This window comes from Lynx rufus, unplaced genomic scaffold, assembly GCF_022079265.1.
Source record: "Lynx rufus isolate CCGP_SWC_20201006 ecotype Redwood Valley unplaced genomic scaffold, mLynRuf1.p SCAF_4, whole genome shotgun sequence".
Classification (NCBI taxonomy): domain Eukaryota; kingdom Metazoa; phylum Chordata; class Mammalia; order Carnivora; family Felidae; genus Lynx; species Lynx rufus.
The window spans coordinates 128,432,792-128,451,477 of NW_025814856.1; the positions used below are offsets into that span (position 1 = coordinate 128,432,792).

Below are 18,686 nucleotides of genomic sequence, written 5' to 3' on the forward strand. Positions count from 1 at the left end.
AAATCAGGTTCACCCTTTGTACTTCTCTTTTCCTGGGGATTTTGCTTTTTCAGGTTCTCATGACCTGGCCAGCTTTCTATAGCCTTCAAACCAATAGGTTTTCTATTCTATCCTTTTTTTTTTTTTTTTTTTTTTTTTTAAGTTGTTCTTAGAAGGTGGGTGTGTCTGGAACAGTCTTCTCTACCATTACTAAAAATTAAAATTCCTGCAGTTTGAGTTATTTTGAAACATATAACATTTTTATTCCTATAACACAAAAAGGGCACACCTGCTGCAGCTGAAGACTTTCCAGACAAAGAGGCCTTCCCTTGAAACTAAAAAACAACAGTCACATGCACTAATAATACTAGGCGTAAAACAAGAAATGTGAACAATAGGAAACAGGGATTGCAAACTGTTTGCCTAGAATATTCTTCAGCATTTGACAGGAAACCAGAAATCATCAGAAATTACCAAAATCATAATTCTAATTAGGGCCTTGAAAGTAGAGAGAACCCAGGGATGGTGTGTTTGATGCTCGCTTTTCTCTTTTTTTTAATGCAGAAATGTCAAATTAGAGCTAAAAACTGGAGTATATTTAAAATGTTGATATTTAACAAATTAGCATTTTAACTCACAGATTTCTATGCAAAATTATCATGTAATTTACACAATAATTATAATATTTCTAGACTATTACAGTGCTGCATAATAAGCTAGACAAATTAGAGCAGTTTGAGGAACTTATTTTTCTTTCAAATACTTGCCGTTTATCTCTGTGACTGTGTGCTTATCTTCTTTTGGAGATAATGTTAAGAGTCTAAAAAGCAAGGCTGTGGACAAATGTACTCCCTTACTCTGCCATTCTAATGGTCTCTGCTTGAACCATCCTCTCTCTCACTCTAAGTAAATCAACTGTTCAGTGTCATATCATAGGCAATATTATATATCCATGACAGAGCTAATCACCAAAATACATGATAAGAATAGTAGTTCTAGGTCCCCAGTGGGTGACAGAACAACTCTGTCAATTTTCGAAGGGAAATACTACATATACAATCTTTCATCCCAAACACAACACACAGTTTATCTCCCCTTTTTGTTTTTGATAATACCATTTTTTTTCCTTAATGGATTCTTACAGTAGTCCTAAAACCTTAATATTTCTTGACAGTTGGCCTTGTTGTCATTTTGCAACTTGGATTACTGTTCATCTTTTTAAGAGCCTGGTTTTTCAACGCTAGTGTGTTTGAAATAGTTTTGAGGTTTTGTGGTTGCTGTTGACGCTCTTACGGAACTTTGAACATACCAGTTTCCTTTTGGTTTAGTGAACTGGCTGGGCCTTTCGAATGCACGCAGTCCGTGGAAGTGCCCAAGCAGACTTATTACTAGAAAAGAATCCCATCTGGAATTCAGACAGGTGGCCCGTCTCAGTATCTCCCTGAGAAGTCTGGCTTTTTCAGGTAAGTGCGGAAGACCTGGAGTGGGGCGCTCATGAATGAAGGTTATGCGTGAAGAGAACATAGTGAACTTACCATTGAAGTTCTAATTCAGAATCTTCAGTCTCGCTGTACAAAGCAAGCTTATTTCCTCTTGATCACAATTCCTCCTTTAGAAAAGGAATTGTCCAGTTCTTGCCATGTAGTACACACTGCTCTGAAGGTGACACCCAGTTTTTATATGTGGTCAAAAATGAACAAAAGTGGTTTAGGAATCTGTCAAGAAAAAAGAAAAAAAGAGAGTCTTGTTAAAACCATCATAGAGGCCTTTGGGCATTTGATATTGCATTTACATATTATTAAAATGTTTATATTTTAAGTGTTTTTTTCCTCTGAAAATCTTTAAGCTCTATTATTGGTAATATTCTCACATATGGTTTAAAACTATTCTGGCAGCCTTAATCAATAGAAGAAAACAATCAACAGCAGTCAGGCACTTTGAAATTTCTAAAAGAAGTATATTCAAAGTAATATGTGTAATAATGGTTATTATGATTCTTTTATCCTATTTTTGCAGTACTACATGACAGAGGGAATCTGAAAACAACTTTAAAATCACAGAATTGCAAGTATTGCACTTCAAATATGTGAAATAAATATAATGTAAACTTTAAAAAAGTAAGTCAGTAATATACAACTTGAGTTTGAGTTTAATCTTGCTTAACAAATTTGTAATATAATTTTGGATGGGTCACTTAATTCCTGGATTTCAACTTCCTATACAACTGCATAATTATTTGTCTAAGAAACTTTATTAAGGACTCCAGATTTACAACTCCTTGTTATATTTTTTATTGGGTTTAAGTCAATCAATCAGTCAATATTTTAACTGATCAACAGGAGTAATGAGAAGAACAATAAATGAGGAATCAAGTGGTATGAATTCTAGTGTTCTGTTTTCTAGTAATTGGCTGAGTGATTTAGAAAATATTTTCCAACCATTTTAGGCCAGGGCTTGCCAAATTTTTTCTATAAAGGACAAGATAGTAAATAATTTAGGTTTTGCCATCCAGGAGGCAAAATTGAAAATAATATGAAACCATTCAAAAATGTAAAAACCATCTTTAGCTCACAGGCGATACAAAAATGGGAGATGAGCTATATTTGGCCTCAGGGCCATAGCTTTCCAACTCCTGTTCTAGGCAATGATTTCCAACAATTATAAAGTGGAAGATGTAGGAGTTTGTGGATGATACATAGGGTGATCCACCAATCCCCTAAAGTTGTATACAAGAGTCTGAGTGTATGTAAATATGCTACTTCTTAATGAGAAAAAAAGCCCACATATTTCATCAGATTTTTGAGGGGTTCAAAACCCAATTTAAGGTCAAGGACCACAGGACTAGATGATTCCTAAAGATGCTTTCCAAATCTAAAATTCAATGAAATGTTTATTGGACGTCTACTATGTCTAAGCCACTGTGCTAACACTACAATAGATGTTATTAGCACATTATGACCAAAATAACATGTCAAAAATATACTAAAGAAGATTGTAATATGCACAAATCAGTAATATCCTTCCAAATAATAGCTTTGACAAAAATTCTGCAATTAGTCAGACATTTTTTGAGATATTACTTTGCAAAGTGTCTTCAAATCTGGTATGAATGATGTCAAAATATTAATCAAATATTCTTATGGTCTTATCTTATTTTTGATGACAATGGTATTAGTCATGATAACCATAATCGAATTTAACCTAAGCAGAGTTTCTTTCCTAAAAATATGCCACATACTAAGTGCTCAACATCTCTGGAATGTATATTTGAATGAATGAATGAATGAATGAATGAATGAAAAGATAATCCTATTATGGTACATAATTACAGACACATTGAAGGCCTAGCACCCAAAATGCTCTAAAAACAATCATTGCTAAGGCCAAAGATTGCTTCTCTTTTCAACTTTGGACATAACCGTGATTTCAAAATACTTGGTCAACTAAAGATTGCAGTTCCTGGGGATTAAGTCATCTTTTTTAACAAGAGTGAAGTTTGTTGAATTTAATTCACATGTTACAGATGTTCCAGTAACCTAGTCTGTGGGAGGGAGTGATGGAGAGTGGTGTTTGATTAAGGAATAGCAGCATGCTCAGCGTCTGAGCCCTTCCTGCTAAGACCAGGTAGTTGGTTGTACCAGCTAGAGCATTACACGTAAACAGGCAATCCAAAACTCAGATCTAACAGTACTTACAGTAACACTCTGTTTTCTGATAAAGAAGTTCAGCCTGATTTCCATTGCCTTGCCAAATGATGATGCCAAAATCTGAGCACCATTCACTTGGGATTCCCCACAGCTACACAGGGTAGAGAATGACTTGCAATTGAAATGTACCTCTCTTCTCTATCTAGGAATAATTTCATTTTATGAAAGGGGAATTCAATTTACAATAGCTGGCTAGTGATTCATTCACTACTCTAGGGAAATTTAAATCTTAAGATTTAAAAAATTTAAGAAATGTTAATGAAAAGCCTGCGTAGTCCTGTGTACATCTGGAGTTATGCCTGAAATGTCCTTATTCAAAAAAGTGCATCCCACCTCCTTCCTTGCTTTCACTCCCCCTCCACTGCAAAAGCTGTTAGGTAAATAGCAACAAACTATTCACTTTGGGATGTAATTACAGAGCATGCCTGTGCAGTGTCATGCTGCATTAAATAACACCACTTGTTCAACTGTTAGAGGTTGTGCTAAAGTCATATTCCTGGATCTCCTTAGGGATTGAGATTAGTCCTACATAGAGTCCAAAATTCCAAACCTTCATAAATGGGATCTCAAATATATAACCCAATTATATTTAAGGTCCAAGGTCTGGCTTAAGTTATGACAGGAAGCTCTGTCCCTTCCTGAAGGATTTTTGAGATATTCTGGGCTGTGCTTCAGTGTTCTATAAGCCCAAAGCAGCGGGTGCCTCTCATCTGACTGCTGCCCTGGGATCTATCTGCAGATCACTTCTGCACCTTTCTTTCTTTTCTTTTCTTTTTTAAAATATTTATTTATCTATTTTGAGAGTGATCAAGCAGGGGAAGGGCAGAGAGAGACAGGGAGAGAGAGAATCCCAAGCAGGCTCCGTGCTGTCAGCACAGAGACTGATGTGAGGCTCGATCTCATGAATCATGAAATCATGATCTGAGCCGAGATCAAGAGTTGGATTCTCAACCAATGGAGCCAGCCAGGCACCCCACCTCTGCACCTTTCTGGCTGGCTTCATTCCAGAAAGCGAACAAGGCACCTCTGGTTCCCTCTCAAACACAACTGACTTGAATCTATAACAAATTTTTCTGCAAACTTTTTCTTGGAAGGACTAGATAATAAACATCTTAGGTTTCATAGACCATACAATCTCTGCCACAACTACTCAGCTCTGTAGGTGTCATGCAAAAGCAGCCACAGATAATACATAAACAAGTATCTGTGATGAGATAAAAACTTTACTTATAAAAACAGGTGGCTGGTCCACCGGCTGTGGTTTGCTGGCCTGTGAACTATATTGAAGGCTTGATGATAACTTAAAAATTACAATTTTGTAGAAGGAAATGAAAAAGTTAAAGTTAGGATCACCTGATGTGGGCATTACTACTTCTTTGTGGAGGTATCCAACAGCTACCTCTCATTAGCCCTGGGGTGTGGCCATGCTACTGAGGCCTACTCATGATTCTAGGGCAGAACACTTCTCTTCTTACCTTCACATCGACAAATTCAGGTTTCTCCCTTCCTTATATGTGAAGCTCTGTTTAGAGTGTATCAAAAATAAGTTTGTTCCATAATCATCTCTAAAGAGCAAGGCCTATTGAACAGAAATGCAGTCCATCCACATATGAAGCATCTTCAGTACCTTCTAGTTGTACTACGAGAAAGCTCACCAAAATTATCCTTTCTTGACTAAAGCAAGTGTCTGTCCTAAAGACAAATTATTTTCCTGTTTCTTATTTTTATTTTGCTAAAGAATACACAAAATTTACCATTTTAACCATGTTTAAGTGTACTGTTCAGTTGCATTAAATATAGCTACATTATTATGCAACCATCACCACTATCCATCTCCAAAACTTTTTCATCATCCCAAACTGAATCTCTGTACCCCTTAAACAATAAATCCCTACTCTCTACTCACACCCTGGTAACCACCATTCTACTGTCTGTCTCTTTCATGTTGACTACTCTAAATCCTTCAGATAAATGGAATCACAGTATCTGCTCTTTTCTGGAAAGATAAATTCTTGGTTCTATTGTTAGAATCACATGAAAAAATAAATCACCTGTCTATTCTGGCTCCCAGCGATCTCTGGTTTGAAAATATTGGGGTCTAGTCTGAGAACACCTGACATGAATTATCTCCCACTATTCTCCAATCTGTTCCCCCTGAGATATTATTAGAATATCTCATCTTTCCCCAAATGCATATTACACATTATCTTCTTTGTAAAATTGTGATCCATACCTAGACCACTGCTGCCTCATTTTCCCCTCTGGGACTCCTAGTTGTCAAAACCAGCACAGCAACTACGTCTTAGGGCCTTCACTGACATTGACAGATGGAAATGTTCTCCTCTTTCTGTGTCACCTGATGTATTAGAAAAACCACCCACTCTTTCCCTTTTATGGGTGTGTCCTTTACTACTAATACAGAATACCTCAATTCTGACATTTCTGGTTAACGAATGTACAGAGCCTTCTCTTCCCACATCAAGTATTTCTCCACAACACCAGCTGTGGCCTATAATTTAACTCGATCTGACACTGTCTACCTGGAGATAGAGTCAGACCCCACAGGTTAAAGGCCAAGTCCCAAAAAACTGCTCCCAGCCTGCTTCAGATACCAATCACAAGTAGTAGGTCCTCATGGTGCACATCACTCTGTCAGATTTGGCTGCAAAACACAGTCTTCCACTACTCCCTTCTCAGATTTGATTAATTTGCTAAAGCATCTTACAGAACTCAAGAAACACTTAACTTATGTATACCAGTTTATTAAAGGATATTATAAAGGTTACAAATGAACAGCCAGATGAAGAGATACATAAAGCAAGGTCTTGGGAGGGACCCTGAGCCCTGGAGCTTGTCCCTATTGAGTCAGGGGAGATGCCCTGCCAGTGTGGATATGTTCACCAACCTGAAAGCTCTCCAAAGCCCCTACTTTTGGGATTGATCAATTATGAACTCCATTTCCAGTCCTTCTCCCCTCTCTGGAGGATGGGATGGGACTGAAAATTTGGGATTTGGTCTTTCTGGTGACTACCTCCCCATACAGAAGCCATCTGGGAGCCCACCCGGAGTCACCATGTTCTGAGTGCTCTTATCACTTAGGATTTTACAAGGAGTTAGGAGTTCTGTGTCAGGGACTGGGGGTAGAGACAAATATATGTGTTTCTTATTATTTCACACCTGTACAATGGCACTCATGTAATTTATCACACAGTGCCTAAGACTATTTTAATGCAAGTCTTCTCTTTCCCCTAGGTTGTAATCTCTTTGCAGAGAACTGACCATATCTAGCACAGACTTTATTCTATGCAGGAGCCTGACTTAGAAAAGCTTTAGTTGGGATTTGCACATGATATGCAAGAATTAAATTAAAAAATTTCATCAATCCACTCCCCCAGTCTCTCTTTCCATACACCACATTATTTACAATATATCCTAAAAATATCTCTACCAAGAACAAAATTGCTAAATTGGCCTGTTTCAGATCTCTTCCCATGAAGCAAATGTCAAATAAAACTTTTTCTTGTTTTCAGGAAAAAAAATGAATAGTAAAATAGGGATTATTATCTACTTCGTTCTTTGTTAATATTATAGGTAGAGAGGCATGTGGAAATATTCAAAGATGTTTATGACCCCTTCTGTCTAGGAGACAATAATATATTTGGAAAGCTACAATTTATCCATGTAAAACAAATGCAAAGATCATGTCATCATGAAGATCTGTATTTGTCAAAATTTTTATGGCTTCTAAGCAGGAGATAGGTATAATAATCTTTATTTTACTACTAAATTTTTAAAGAAAATTTAATGAAAACAGTGTGGAGGTTCCTCAGAAAATTAAAAATAGACCTACCCTATGACCCAGCAATAGCACTGCTAGGAATTTACCCAAGGGATACAGGAGTACTGATGCATAGGGGCACTTGTACCCCAATGTTGATAGCATTACTCTCAACAATAGCCAAATTGTGGAAAGAGCCTAAATGTCCATCAACTGATGAATGGATAAAGAAATTGTGGTTTATATACACAATGGAGTACTACGTGGCAATGAGAAAGAACGAAATATGGCCCTTTGTAGCAACGTGGATGGAACTGGAGAGTGTGATGCTAAGTGAAATAAGCCATACAGAGAAAGACAGATACCATATGGTTTCACTCTTATGTGGATCCTGAGAAACTTAACAGGAACCCATGGGGGAGGGGAAGGAAAAAAAAAAAAAAAGAGGTTAGAGTGGGAGAGAGCCAAAGCATAAGAGACTCTTAAAAACTGAGAACAAACTGAGGGTTGATGGGGGGTGGGAGGGAGGGGAGGGTGGGTGATGGGTACTGAGGAGGGCACCTTTTGGGATGAGCACTGGGTGTTGTATGGAAACCAATTTGACAATAAATTTCATATATTAAAAAAAAAAAAGAAAAAATTCAATGAAAAGAACTTGAAAGTTTAATGTCAAATTTTGTTCAGAGAAAAAGATCTAAAAGAGGCCAATTCTAAGATGTTGCTCTTGGCAGAGACATTAACAAGAAAAAAGTGGTTAGATAATTTTTGTTAGATTGCATAAAAAGAAAAAGAATGTTGAGTAAAAATCATTAGCCAGATGATGTATAGGTAGCTTGTATAAGTAGCTAGTTTTCTATACCAGGTCTTAATACCATTAAGACTTATTAGAAAAAAATTGAAAGCATTTTATCAGGAATACTAATTGCTTCCCAAAAGAACATAGTGAAGTGGATTACACAGAAAAACTCTGTTCCAGGTTAGGTTTAGATAATTTTTACTTTATGTTGATAATGACAAAATCAAAGATTAAGGTCACCTGGACACTGTTGCAGGTCAGGGAAGTGAATTTTGTTTGAGTTTTCTCCAGCAGCCTCTGTATTCGGGCACGAGTTGCATGATGTGGACTCTAAGAGCTGGGGTAATTTCATGAGTAGGAAGGTCAGTGAAGACAGAGGGGTCAGAAGGTTGGGACTCTCAACTGAGACTTGATGTGTGAAATTTGAAGGACTGACAAGGAATGTGGCAGTCCATTACATTAACGCAGTGATTCTCCAGGTGTGTCTGTATTGGAAGCACCTGAACAACTTGTTAAAAGCACCAATTTCTAAGTCTCCCCATAGATTCCGATCCAGTGGCCTGAGAGAAGGAATATTCAGAGAGACAATCTGTGCATCCTGGCCCCAATACCCAGTACTGTGCATACATACAAGAGAGGCTATCATAGGGGGAGATATAGGCCTTATTCCTTTTAAAAGCTATGCTTTCTTTGTAAAAAATCATGAATCTTTCGGCCTTTGTATACTTCTAAGTGGCAAACACACCTGCCATGCCCCACACCTTGGTCAACTCCAACAAGCCTCAGCTTTTGTGTCCGTAAAAGAGAGATCACATCTAACTCAAATGAGAATTGTAAGGATCCAAAGTATTGACATATGCAAAATGCCTAGGACACAGTATTATTCAATAATTATCATCCTTCTTCCCTCCTACAACCACTGTAGAGTTTATAGTTCCTACAATAAACCTGAAACTATTCTCATCTCACTGTCTCATCTGTCAATGACATTCAATCAAAGACCACTTGGATACCTATAGTTTAAAAACTCTGGTTTATTACTCATTGCAGGGAGGGAGAAAACACACCATGGGGGCCCACGGGCTAACTCAATAAGATAGTGTTAGAAACAATCTATCATAGAATTTTGGGCTTTGATGGAGTGATTTAGGGGAGGGTGTCAAGAAGTAGGGGTTGGCGCTATACTGGATGTTGCCAGAAAGCAAAGGCAATTTTATGTTTCAGTCATTAATTTTAACTAAGGAAGGGGATGTATGGTACTTCATGTGTGGCCCAGCGACCTTGTTTTTGTCTGTGTTCAAACAAAATTATACAGAGGCCTTTCATTGTCTTGTTTTATCAGTGACACTCCTGACTGCTCTCCTTTGCTCTTTTTCACTTCTGAAATGAAACAGAGCATAGAGGAAAAGCTGATATTCATTTTAATACCTGTTTAAATGAAGAGACTGAACATTTATTGACATTGCCTATGTTTGACATCATGCCAAGCTTTAATTCTCTCTATCTCATAGTACATATTCTATAGAAGGTGGGGTTAGAAGCCAGATCAGCTACGACTTCTAATTATAAAAGCTTCCAGTCTTATATGCTGTTGTCTTGTTGGCACCACTGGAACCCATGAATGAATTCCTGCCCATCTAAATAAATTGATTTCACAGGGCCTGGCTGGCTCAGTTGGTGGAGTGTGTGACTCTTGATCTTGGGGTTGTAGGTTCAAGCCTCATGCTATTGGTGTGGAGCCCACTTGGGATTCTCTGTCTCCTCTCTCTCTGCCACTCCCCCCATCATGTCCTCACCCGTGTGCACATGTTCTCTCCCTATAAATAAAATCTTTATAAATAAATAAGTCCTTCAATTTATAATCAGAGACTGGAAAAAACTTTTTTTGTTGTTAAAAAACATAGTAAATATTTTTGAGTTTGTAGGTCATATAGTCCCTCCCATGATCGCTCAACTGTCATTGTAGCAGGAAAGCAGCCACAGATCATACATGAACAGATATGTGTGGCTGTGTTCTAATAAAACTTCACTTACAAAATCAGCTGGCAGATGGGATTTGGCTCTTAACCTGTAGTTTGAAAACCTTTTAGCCAGATTATAAGCAGTCAGAAATCCCAAGTCAACTTGGATTTTTTTTTAATGTATTTTATATTTTGTTTTGTTTTGTTTTGAATTTTTTTTTAATGTTTATTTATTTTTGAGATAGGGAGAGACAGAGCATGAACGGGGGAGGGTCAGAGAGAGAGGGAGACACAGAATCTGAAACAGACTCCAGGCTCTGATCTGTCAGCACAGAGCCCGACGCAGGGCTTGAACTCACAGACTGCGAGATCATGACCTGAGCCGAAGTCGGACGCTTAACCAACTGAGCCACCCAGGCGCCCCTGTATTTTATATTTTGAATAGTTAAATGTGTATAATAGGAAAATATGTGTAAATATAAATTTGTGTTTTATTTTAATAAAACTGCCAAAAACATTTGAAATAAACTACCAGTTTCTGAGCATGACAGAATCAGGATGGTGCCTCCTATCATTTGCTTCTGTGATCCTGTATAGTGGGAAGTGGAGCTCAAGAAGCCAGAGGGCTTATCTAACCATTATTCTGTGTTTCCTTTCCTTGCTCCTTGAAGGAAAACTCTTGGTAGCTAAACTGAAGCTCAGAGAGGTTGAATACTTGTCCTCAGTTATCCAGATGCTGGTAGAGCTGGTGTTAAGCCTTATTTGTTTCATTATACCCTATGCCTCAATTTTAGTAAGTTATTGAATTGGTGACTTAGGGGCATAAAAAGAGAAAGAGAAAGAGTATATGGTCAGAATAAACATAGGGCAGAAGGCATTTTGTTACAGTTTGACCTTTTGAAAACTTAGGGTTTGGGAATAAATGCAGAAACTGGAATTCAGTACCAAAGCACTGGAAAAACATAGTATGTCCAGCCTCAGCACCCAATTCCCTTTTTATAGGTTTCTCTTTTAGTAAGGCATAACATCGTGTCCCAGTTGAAAGCAAAAGTCACCTATCACCACTGTATCAGGTTGTCTCTATCTGTGACTTGTAGGTGGAAAGATGGGGTGGGCATCTTGCAGGAGATGTTTCCCCTCTGAACCTCTCCAACTACACGCTATGCCGCTGCTCTTGGTTAGAAGGAATTATCAATTAGAATCTCCCATTCCCCAAATGTGCAGAAAAAAATACAAGTGTGTATGGGTAACTGGCACATGAGCATTTGTATGACTTTATGTTTAAAATAGAATATCAGACAATGACATTTTTCATGCAAATTAACAGTCATAAAACTTATACATGAATTTATACCCAGCTCCTATATATTTCTATGGATATAGCCCACTAGATAATATTCTTTCTTTTAAGAAGAGTCCAGCCTATGTTCTTCTTCTCCCACAAGCTTGGTTTAACCCCCCCTCCTTAAATAACAATTAAGAAAATGGTATGCCATAAATATTTTTTGATTTATTTAAATGTGTTGTCACAGGAGGAAAGGAGGTGAGTCTTGCTTTGGGACACAAGGGGGACATTTGCTAAGCACCGTTATATCTCTGCTCACCTCTGGCCTCCCTTCTATCTCACCTAGAGCTGCCAGATTTAGAAAACAAAAATAGAGGACTCCCAGTTAAAGTTGAATTCTGGATAAATGATAAATAATTTTTTAGTATAAGTATGTCCCAAATATTGCATGGGATACTTGTACAAAAATAATTATTTGCTGTTTATCTGGAATTCAAATCTAACTGGTTATCTTATATTTTATTTGGTAATTCTACACATAAATACTTAAGGCTAAGTTTTCACATGGTGGGTTGTCTGGTTTGACAGAATTGAATTCAATGTCCTGCTCAGCCACATATGAGCCCTAGTCAACCTACTTAACCTGAAGGTAATAATTCATGTTGTAGAGAGTTGTCATAAGGATTACAAGGAGAGAGTGCAAATAAATCACTCAGGTCAGGGCCAGGAATAGGCAGCTGCTCAACAAACATTGGCCAAATGTTTATTTCCTTTTCTTCCTTCAAATTCTTTCAATCTTCCCCTAAACTCTCTGATAAGAGGTTTTTTTCCCCTTTTCCCTCACAATAGACTGTACCTATTTCTATTACAGCATTCATTGCAGAGAACTGCAGGCCTGTTTTATAATCATGATGATACAGACATATCAATTCCTTCCTCCCTTTTTTTTTTTTTTTTTGGTTTGTTTGTTTGTTAGTGTTTGCCTGCTGTAGCTTTTTAGTACTTTTTCTTTCAAACTTTCTAGGTTCTTTTATTTAAGGTGTGTCTAAATAATGGGATTCTAATGGATTTTTAGACATAAAGTCTGATAATCTTTTTTAACTATAGAGTTTGTTCACTGAAATAAATCATTACTGAAACGTGCATCTATTCCTACTCTTCAGTGTGTTATTTGTGTATCTTTTTGTAGGTTTCATTCTTCCCTTCTTCCCTCTACCTTTCCTTCCTTCCCTTCCTCCTTCCTCACTTCTTTCCTTCTTTCCTTCCTTCCTTCCTTCTGTCCATCCTTCCTTCCTTCCTTGTTTTCTTTCCTTTTTAACCAATTGAACTTGCCTTTTCTTCATTTCATTTTTCCTCCTTACTGGTTTGGAAGATACACATTATATTTTTATTCTTTTAGTGCTTTCAAAGAAATATGAAATTTCATATTATTTTCAGAGCCCTAAGTTAAACAATATCATATTTTCCTCTCAAACACAGATCCTAGAACACATTGACAGAAAACCTCCTCTCAAGTTATATTTTTGCCCAGTATTTTAGTTTCGTCTTATATTTTACCCCAATAAATTAGATATTATTATTGCTGTTTTATATAAAATCTGGTTAGATTTACCCATATATTTGCAGTTTCTTTGATTAGAAATTTTTTCCTCTGTCACTTCTTGTATAAATTTCCTTCTTCCTTAAATATATCTTCTACATGTTCCTAATGTAAAGAACTAGGTGTTACAATCTGTCAATTTTTATTTGTACAGAAGTCTTTCTTTCATCCACATCCTTGAAAGAATTTTGCTGGGTATACTTTGTACATCAGTAATTATTTTTACTCATTGTTTTTAAGATACTATCCTACTGTATTCTGACCTCCACTGCTGCTTATAAGAGCCCACTTGTCTGTATAAAGGATTTTCTTTTTAGGTGATCTATCTTCTCTAATGGGCTGCCTTTAACATCAGTGGCTCCTTTTCTTTAGCATTCTGCATTCTCACTTTGCTGTGTCTAAGTATGGATTTATCTCTTTTTCTTTTCATTCTTTTTTGAACTTACTGAACCTGATGATAGTTATTTTTCATCAATTCTGGAAAAGTCTCAGTAATTATCTCTCAAAAAAAAACTGCCTTTACTTTGCTCTATCTTCTCTTCTAGAACAAATTCAGCCTCCACATCAACTTTTTTTTTGTGGTTTCAATTTTCTTGATGATAACATAACATAGTTGCTGAGTAACAAAATTGAAGCCAGGCTCTCTAGGTCAAATATAATGGCTCTATCTCTTCTTAGGTATAGAAACTTGTGCAAGTTACGTAGCCTCCCTATGCCTCAGTTTCCTCATCTCTAAGGCAAGGAAGCAATAGTATTTCTTTATGGGTTTATTATGAGAATTATAAAAGAAATTATATGTAAAGTGCTAAAAAAGGTATACAGTCCATTTTGTCTTATTAGTTTTCTTTCTGTGCTGTACAATGAGGAATTGACTCACATCCATTATACAGCTCACCAGTTTTTACTTTCTTTGTCAAATATGTCCTTTGGGATGCTGGTTCTATTGGCATATTTTTCATTTTCAAAAGTACAATGTTGGTTATTTTTCAAAATGCCTGGTAAATCTTTTTAATCATTTACTTGTAATTTACTCTTGTATGTCTTTACACATTTATATTTGCATTGACATTTGCTTCTCCCAGGTACCTTCTGTGAGACACCAAGAAACCCTAGGCCACTTTGAAAACTGCTTTTATTGGCCTATCCTCAATGTGTTGGGAAAACATATTGAGGGAAGGGATAGAGCAAGTTCTCTCACTTGATACAGCTGATTTGAAATGACCAAGAAATGTGGGTCTGACAAAAAAAGAAACAAGAAGCTGAGGTCAGGTGTTCAATTTGAGATTGAGACAGTGGTTTTTATCTTTGATGCCCATTAGAAATATTTGGAAAGCATTTTAAAAATATGGGTGCCGAAGCTCGTCTCTAGAAGTGGGAGCCATGCGTCAGTGTTTTCCCACAACTGTCCAGGCAAGTCTATTGTGCAGTTGGCACAACCAGAGTACCATGAAAAAAGAAACCCTGAAACCATTCCAGGCGTTCCAAACAGGGAAGGACATCGTGCAGAGGATCAGATGCTACAGCACCATTGGGAGGGCTTAGAGGGTAAAGATTAGGGGCAGTTGCTGGTTTTTGTTTTGTTTTCTGAAAACCTCAGGGAAGAAATAGCACAGGAATAGGAATCTCAGAAAACTGCCATTGAAAACTACAGCTGCTTTTGATCCAAGGAGGGTGATTTGGAGGAAGACTAACATCCTCCTCCAGAATGGCTTATCTGCTCTCTACAGAAGCCCTTGGGCCTGCGTGCTGTTTCCAAAGGAAAGGTGACAGCTTCTCTTTAGTTTCACTTTAAGATTGTCACAGGGACACCCCTTCTTACTAGTAGCATCTAACACTAAACTGTGGCCAGGAAGTCTAGGAGATACAGAGCAGGGGGTTAATGGTGCAAATTGGTCACCAGATTGGGAATCACTGGACTGTGATAAGTAAACTTCCAAAGCTCAGAGCACAGAGGTGCTCAGGGCTCTCAGTAACTCTGGACATCAAAATGCCTCCAAAAGCATTTTTTTCCAGATTCAAGAAGAAGGCTCAAAGTTAAACTCTCCCAGTGGAGAGAACTTTTCTTGATCCTCCAGATCCCTGTAGGTACCAAGAGGATGTAGGAATATCTTTTTCCCCCTACAGTGCCTTAACTTTTCTGGCAGGACTAAAGATTTCACAAATAAAGGGCAAAAAAAAGAATCTAAGTCAACAAATTAAAGGCAACACTTCGAATCTGGTATTCAAACTGAGGGCTTAATGATGAGTACCGTGAAAATGCAACTATATAAAAAAAAGAAAATGCATCTGATACCAAAGCTCATATTCTTTGTTCTTCATGCCATTGCCTTTTTCTAAGCAAGTGATGGTGTGAATTTTGTAGGGTTCTTTTTTTCATTTTTCACATGAATCATCATTGAGCACAGACTCTTGCAAAGAAACTGGGCATGGATGAAGGAAAATAACAGAGGCCCCTTCTCATGTTGGTGGCTCTCCTCCTGTTCCCTCTTTCTGAGAGCGACCACCCACCTGGTGTGTTTCCTACTTCTCTCTCACTCCTACAGACTCTCCCTCTTCCTCTTTGTCTCCTATGCTTCCCCAAGCTTCTTCTCTTCTTCTTCCTTTTATCTCCTTCCTGTCAAAGTATCTGGCAAGTAGAGCTGGGCAGAAATGTGGTTAGATATGTGTGGGGTTTCTCAGGGGTGGGGTGACCACAGATTCTGTGTCGAGGGCAAAAATATTACCCTGGAGGCAGACAGCTGCACCCTGAAACTCCTATACCTTCTCCTGTCATAATAATATTAAATGCTTACTGCTTGCCAAGGTGATGGTACTGTGTTTAAATATGGTGCTTACAACCATGATTGACACATATTTAGTACCTTAGTGCAGTATCATCCCTAAATTTTCACAACACACTTGCAAAGCATATAATCTTATAATTCTCATTTTATAGATGAGGAAATAAAAGTTTAGAGAAATAAAGTAAGTTTCTCAGTTTCAAATAGCTAACATCCAGATCATGTGGTATACATCCCACCTAATTCTCAGTTTCCCTGATTATTCCTCCAATCCTGGCATTATAACTTAAGAAGGACATTGATAGACTAGAGTGTCCAAATAGTCTGGCCACATGAGGAAGGAAACCATACCATCTTTATCACCTTCATTAATGGTGAACATTTATAAAGTGGTAAAGTGCCACCTCTATACCTAGTCCTCCTGTGTGTTTTATGTAGATTATCTGCATGCAAGTGAAACAGTACAAGAACTTTATGAAATATGCCACATTATAACAATCCAATTCACAGATGAGGAAAATGAAGTATAGAGATATTAATTATGTAACTTGCCCAAGACAGCCCAGCTAGTAAATGATAAAGGCAGGACTCCAGTGCCAAAGCTTGTAATTCTACAGAAGGGTATAGAGGTTGATAGGAAAGAAAGAAGATAGGAATATTTCGGTTGATGAAGAAATATCATTTAGAAAGGAAAAAAAAAAACATTTAAATTGTAAACCTCCCAAGAATAGAACTAGAACTATGGTGGGGTTGTTATAGGGAGGTAGACTTCTGTACAATATAATAAAGAACTTTCCAGCAATTACTTTTGTCCAATAATGCTGCAGACTGCCACACAAAACAAGAGTATGGATTCTATGGCAGTGGAAGTGTGGGGATGTGAAAGAAATTTCCTAAATTGAAAAGAACACTGGAGAGTGCATTATCTCTTAGATAATATGTAACCTCTAAGATGCTTTGGATCTAAGAGTCAGCTTATTTAAACCATCACAGCAGCCTAGCAGATAGAACAGATAGAAGGTTGTAATTTTATAAGTGGCCATATTTAAACATGATGAAAAATGGTTGAATCTGAATCTAGTCTCTGATTCTATCAGCATTTCCTCAAACTGTCTCCTGACAGATTACCTGGCAAAAAAGCCAGCCAAAAGCAGCCTGTGTTCCAATTAAGCAGGACTTGTTGTTCTTCCAGAATTTATTTTTGTGTTAGGAAGACACATTTCTTCCTCCACAGTTTAATGGGAGTACTAATGGTGGTAACAAAAGGAGATGTCATTTGCAGGGAGTAGTGAAAGCTAATACTGACCTCATAAGACCTGGGAAAATGAGTAGTAATGTCATGTCTGAGAGGAACACTGTGTGTGTGGAAAGTCATGTGTCTCTCCCAGCAAAAGACAGATTACTTTAGGAAAATGGTGAGGGGGAACAAGGAGGCAAGTGTAGGGTACTAAACCCATGCAAACAGGGTCCTTTCCTTGCAGAACCACTGGAGTCATTATGCAAGGTTAGAGCAGGAATAAGATGGCAAAACCCAAATGCCTTTGTTAAAGTACATTCGAATAAGTAATAACAATGGCTACCATTCTTACATTTCATAGATTATAATGCATGTTCAAATATAGTATCTTACCCCAGCCTTCCCAACGTTTTACATACAAAGGAAACTGAACCTAAAGGCTTACAAGGATTCTTTCTATATAGTGTCTCATTTATCATCCAAATGACCTTAAGATGAAGTTCTTATTACACTATATTTTTAACTAAGCCAAGAAAAACTATATTAAATGCACAAGCGATAGTACCTATTCTGAGTGTATCTATGGCTGTTGTTTTGTTTCTATCGTCAAAGTCATTAACATCAGGCAATTAAGAAATATAGGGACATTTATAGAACTCATGTTTAAAAAAAATTTATGATTATGAAAATAGTATTCTTATTACAAAAAATGTTTACAAAAAACACTGCAAAAGTGTACGGAAATAAATTAAAATCATTCACAATACAACTGCCCAAACCAACTACTCTTAAATATTTGATACAGTAATTTTCAACAAATATATATATATATATATATATATATATATATATTCAGATTATGCAGAGATCAGTGTATAAACAGTCTTCTTTATCACATGTATCTTCTATTTTATTTAATATAAGCATAATTTCAGAGGCTTAATAGGGGTGTAGCATAATTATTTTTTTAAGTTTATTTATTTTGGGAGAGCACGCACGAGCTTGAATGAGTGGGAGAGGGGCAGGGAATAAGGGAGAGAGAGAATCCCAAGCAGACTCCATGCTGTCAGCACAGAGCTTGATATGGGTCTCGAACTCACAAAACTGAAATCATGACCTGAGCTGAAATCAAGAGTCAGACACTTAACTGACTGAGCTACCCAGACACCCCAAGATCTTACCATTTTAATTTTCACTTATTGAAAACCATTGATGTCAGGTCTTTTTACCTTGTCAACACAGTTCATTAAAGGCACAGATGAAAGAAGTATCTGTAAAGGGCAATCCTACACTAGATGTTTCCCACCAAAAGTGAAGATCAGATCACAAGTAGCTGCCAGTGGGCATGGTAAGTAGCTAAGGGCTAAGGGCTAGGGAGGCTTGGGTATTGAATGTGAGGTCAGGGAGCACAGCAGCAGGGACTCAAGTACATCTGTGTCTGTCAGCTGGCCACTTGTACTTCTGCTGGAAGTATTTCTTATTGAGCGAGCAGTTGTTGAGTGCCTATGGTGTGCCCACAAAGCTAGCACTAACACTCTCTAGGCATTTGTTTCACAGCATGGG

General features: G+C 37.4%; 1 protein-coding gene and 1 long non-coding RNA gene across 3 annotated transcripts in view; one reads left to right on the forward strand and one right to left on the reverse strand.

The window, feature by feature from the left end:
• The window catches only part of LOC124524163 (uncharacterized), a 63,902-nt gene that overhangs the window by 38,846 nt on the left and 6,370 nt on the right, over nt 1–18,686 (reverse strand). The window contains exon 2 of the long non-coding RNA XR_006965165.1: nt 1,515–1,694. This is a non-coding gene — a long non-coding RNA (uncharacterized LOC124524163). The remainder of the gene's footprint in view (nt 1–1,514; nt 1,695–18,686) is intronic.
• The window catches only part of GPR141 (G protein-coupled receptor 141), a 44,285-nt gene continuing 26,741 nt past the window's right edge, over nt 1,143–18,686 (forward strand). The window contains exons 1-2 of one of the 2 annotated variants that reach the window (XM_047096246.1): nt 1,143–1,442; nt 1,996–2,096. The gene's annotated coding sequence lies outside the window, so the exon portion shown is untranslated. The remainder of the gene's footprint in view (nt 1,443–1,995; nt 2,097–18,686) is intronic. The other variant, XM_047096245.1, reaches the window with a different exon arrangement.